Genomic DNA, 5,457 nt, shown 5'->3' with positions numbered 1-5,457 from the left:
GTCAAAGCAATGTATCTCCAATTTAGGACTCATGCCCTTTCTGTTGTTGGTATTCAGTAGTGTCAAAGATAAAAGTATTTTTTTTTTACTCATAAAAAATACATCAGAGAAGTCAAAACTAGACTAGGTAAATGCCATATTTTTGGAAATCTAATGAAAACTGTCAAGCAAAACTTCTAAGCTTAACTATGTAAATTAAACTATCGATTTAAAGGTGCAAACAGGCCTGGAGTCCTGTTTAAGGGCCCTGTTCTAGCTGCACTGAATATCAAAGTCGACGAAGACTCTGATATCTAATACTTGACATGCCCCTATTTTTACTGAATGTCTCTATGAAGCGTTGGTAATAGTGTAAATAACAAGAGAGAGGTATTATTTCTAGGGTAATTGCGATTCAAGTGAGGCAAGAAGACCCCTCACTAGTCAATTGCAGAAGAAATTTTGCCTTGTATAATGAAATCGCAATTTTATAGTGAAAGTATCCTATTCCATAAGAAACCAAAATTGTAAACATATTCTGCTAATTGTACATATTTTCCGTTCCTGTACATTTTTCCCGACTCCTTTGAGAATAAGCAACAGAAATTTTAATTTTGTTTTAATCGGCACGTTAGAACTTTTTCTGATAGCAAAGTTATCCTACCAGTGCTACGAGGGAAGTTATGGAGCGTTCAAAAAAGAGTGTCCAAGATGTTTAGTCACGTTTTCATTGGGGCTAATTTTCAAGCAGTTGGACGATATTCGGTAAAACAACACTAAATACAGACTATTTGGCAGAGCTAAACTTAGGCCTCATAATCTAGGGCAAGAAATACCATAGGATTATCAAAATGTAAAACAAGAGAAATTTAAATTCCTTCCGAGGTCTAGACTCGTCACTCACTAAACTATTAGTAATTCTTAGAAGAACGGCTCCGTTCAAACGGAATTGGGAACATATAATTCATACTATGTGAAGAACAAATTTTACTTTCTATATTTCCAAAATTACTATCTTAGTTTTCCCAAGGTTTTTTACCAATTTCATTACCAAGATATATGAACATACTAAAAGGCTTTACTGTAGTACCTTCCACACCTATAGATGCACCATCAGCTCTAGTCGCACTAATTTATTAAAAATCAAAACATTACATTTTGCTGTATTTAAAACAAAGTCTAACTTCATGATTATTTTCAAGAATATTTCAAAAAGATTTTTCCAACCCACTGGTGGTCTTAATAACATTTAACGCACCATCTTCATAACAAAATATCGATATACCATTACCTATCAAACAGTTCGTGGCTAAGAAACGGAATTTTGATACCAATAGATACATCAAAAGAATCAGATTTTTATACTTATTTCATATATATATATATATATATATATATATATATATATATATATATATATATATATATATATATATATATATATATATATACTTCCCAATAATTAATACTATATGTAAACATTGGGCAAAGTTCATAACTTAAAACCCTTCCCCCGGGGACTGTGGGGGATTAAGTCTCCTCAAAGACATAGTTATTATATTTTTCGACCATGCTGAACAAAATGGCTATCTCAAAATTTTGATCGAGTGACTTTTGGATAAAAGTGAGCATCAGAGGGGGCCTTGTTGCCCTCCATTTTTTTGGTATCTTAAAAAGGGCACTAGAACTTTTAATTTCCGTTCGAATGATTCCTCCTGCAATATTCTAGGACCAATGGGTCGATACGGTCACCCCTGGGAAAAAGAAAACTAAAAAAAAACAAAAAAACAATAAACACGCATCCGTGATCTTTCTTCTGGCAAAAATACAAAATTCCACATGTTTGCAGATAGGAGCTTGAAGCCTCTACAGTAGGGTTCCCTGATACGCTGAATCTGATGGTGTGATTTTCATTAAGGCTCTATGACTTTTAAGGGACGTTTTCTCCTTTTTTTGAAAATCAGGCATATTTTTTCAGGCGCGTAACTTTTGATGGGAAGGACTAAACTTAATGAAACTTATATATATATATATATATATATATATATATATATATATATATATATATATATATATATATATATATATATATATATATATATATATATATATATATATATATATCAGAGGGCCTCAGAGGGCCTAGTCAACTCAGTCTGGCTAGACAGTTTATTCATACCCTCCTTAAGCTTCTCATTTTTTTCCATAAGCATCTTGGGGAGCTTCTAAGCTTAAGGGTGTATTTTCTAATTTCTTTATTTCCCTGATTCCACCTTAATTTCAGGGTCTTCTAGTTGGAATCCTTTCGTTTCTTCTTTTCTTATTCCAAAGAAATAAATTGGGAAATCGTCCCCTAATAGGGCTAAATATTGCACTTCCAACTCCTCAAGATTAACTGACCTATTTTCATTGATGAACTCTGAGCTGGGTCGACTCAAATAGTCATTAGGATTTCTACTAATGGTTATATGGTGATAAGTATATAAATCGTTGTCTAAGAGAACCGTAATTCTATATAATTTCGAATGAAGGTCTTTGGCCCTCTTAAACAAAAAATCGCGAAGAAAGGAAACGAGGACAATTAACAGCCAGTGAAAAAATTGAAAAATTATGCAAATATTTCGGTCAAGACCTCCGCTTGACCGTCCTCAGTGCAGAATAAAACTGATAAAAATATAAAACCAAACCTTAAAATAAAAACACCAAACTAAAATTGGACGACCCTTTCCTAGTAACGGTGAAAGGGTAACTGAATAAAAAACACAAGTCTAAATGGCATTTCAAAATTTCATTTTGCGTAAAGCACTTTTAAAGGCTGATCGCTTTCCAGTTTGATTGTTATCGGAGACTCTATTCGATTGCACAATATAACTTTGTGGATCGAATAGAGTCTCCGATAACAATCAAACTGGAAAGCGATCAGCCTTTAAAAGTGCTTTACGCAAAATGAAATTCTGAAATGCCATTTAGACTTGTGTTTTTTATTCAGTTACCCTTTCACCGTTGGTCGTCCAATTTTAGTTTGGTGTTTTTATTTTAAGGTTTGGTTTTATATTTTTATCAGTTTTATTCTGCACTGAGGACGGTCAAGCGGAGGTCTTGACCGAAATATTTGCATAATTTTTCAATTTTTTCACTGGCTGTTAATTGTCCTCGTTTCCTTTCTTCGCGATTTTTTGTTTATCATGATTAGCCAGTGTGGTCTCAGAAATTATTTATGGCCCTCTTAATATACGTAAGAGCAGCAAAGTCTACAAAAGCGTGAGTTCTTGCGGCCCATAAATAGCTCCTTTGGAAGTGTTTTGAACTTTGTACCAAGGCAAAAAGTTCCCTGTTGTGGTTATCAAACCTAGAAGCTGCACCACTCAGAAGCTTAGAGTATGTCACCACTGTTAGAAATCAATCAGTTCTTTCACATTGTTGCATTAAAATTGAAGCAATACTATTTTCCGATGCGTCTGTGACGAGGGAGAATATTTTACCTTTATCCGGAAATTCTAAGAAAATACTATTAGGATTTGATAGTTCTGTCTTTAATATCTCAAAAGCTTCGCTTTGTTCCTGGCCGAAGGTAAAAGGAACGAGAGCAACTAACGCCCACCATTTCCCCAAACACATCCAAATAGAATTTTGAGATAGCCAATTTTTAGAAGTAGTTGAAAGTTCTGAAAATAATCTCTTTGAGGATGACAACCCCCCCCCCCCCTACCTCCCTCAGGGCAAGGGTTGTGGGTTATACCCTGGGGGCAAATAATGATCTTATAGAAACTTCAAAAAAGGCTCGTTCGATTGGAAATTGAAAGGGCTAGAGCCCTTTTTAATAGTCTGAAGTGATTGGAAGGCAACTATCCCCCCTCTCACACTCACTGTTTCCCCAAACACACTCAACCAAAATTTTGAGATACCCATATTGTTCAACGTAGTTGAAAGTTCTGGAAATTAAGTCTTTGAGGATGACAAACACCCCAGGCCCCTCAGGAAAAGGGTTGTAAGTTATGCCCTAGGGGCATATAAGCTTCTTATAGAAAGCTTTGTCATAGAAACTTCAAAAAGGGCTCATTAAATTGGAAATGGAAAGGGTTACTGCCCTTTTTAATTGTCTTATGTGATTGAAAGGTAGCTAACCCCCCTCTCACGCCAACCATTTCCCAAAACACATCCAATCAAAATTTTGAGATAGCTATATTTTCAAAGTAGTTGAAAGTTATGGAAATTAGGTCTTTGAGGATGACAACAAACCTCCCCCCACAGCCCTGAGAGTAAGGACTGTAAGCTATGCCCTGGGGGCATATAAGGTTTTTAAAATTAGGGTTATCGTAAAAACTTCAAAACGGGCTCATTCAATTGGAAATTGAAAGGGCTAGTGCCCTTTTTAATATTAAAAAGTGAATGGAGGGCAACTAACCCCCCTCTTACACCAATCCAATCAAAATTGTGAGATAGCAATTTTGTTCAACGTAGTGGAACGTTCTGAAAATTAAGTCTTTGAGGATGACACCCCCCCCCAAAAAAAACCATCAGAGTAAGAAATGTAATATTCATAGAAAAAGTTGTCGTAGTAACTTCAAAAAGGACTCATTCAATTGGAAATTGAATGGGCTAGTGCCCTTTTTAACAGTAGAAAGTGATTCTAGGAAAAGTAACCCCCCTCTCACACTCACCATTTCCCCATAAATATCTAATCGAATATTTGAGATAGCCATTTTGTTCAATGTAAGGGTTGTAAGTAATTCCCTGGGGGCATATAAGGTTTTTATAGATAGTGTTGACGTAGAAAGTTCAAAAGGGCTCATTAGATTGGAAATTGAAAGGGCTACATCTCTTTTTGACAGTCGAAAGGGATTGAACTAACTCCCCTCTCACGCCCACAATTTCCCAAAACACATCCAATCAAAATTTTGAGATAGCCAACGTAGTTGAAAGTTCTAGAAATTAGGTATTTGAGGATGACAAACCCTCCACAGCCCTCAGGGCAAGGGTTTTAGGTTATGCCCTGGGTGCATATAAGATTTTTACAGAAAGTGCTGTTGTAGAAACTTCAAAAAGGGATCATTCAATTGGAAATTGAAAGGGATAGTGCCCTTTTTAATAGTCGAAAGTGATTGGAGGGCAACTAACCCCCCTCTCACGCCCACAATTTTCCCAAACAAATCAAATGAAAATTTTGAGATATCAATTTTCTTCAACGTAGTTGAAAGTTTTGGAAAATAGGTCTTTGAGGATGATAACCCCCTCAGAGCCCTCAGGACAAGGGTTGTAAGTTATGCCCTGGGGGCATATAAGCTTTTTACAGAAAGTGTTGTCGTAGAAACTTCAAAAAGGGCTCATTAAATTTGAAATTGAAACGGTTACTGCCCTTTTTAATAGTCGAAAGTTATTGGAGGGCAGCTAACCCCTCTCTCAGGCCCACCATTACCCCAAACATATCCAATCAAAATTTTGAGATAGCTTCTTTCTTTGACGTAGTTGAAAGGTCTG

Source organism: Artemia sp. Qi Xiang Cuo, chromosome 2 (assembly GCF_049724085.1).
Source record: "Artemia sp. Qi Xiang Cuo chromosome 2, ASM4972408v1, whole genome shotgun sequence".
Lineage (NCBI taxonomy): Eukaryota > Metazoa > Arthropoda > Branchiopoda > Anostraca > Artemiidae > Artemia > Artemia sp. Qi Xiang Cuo.
Note: the sequence above shows the minus strand (reverse complement) of the source record.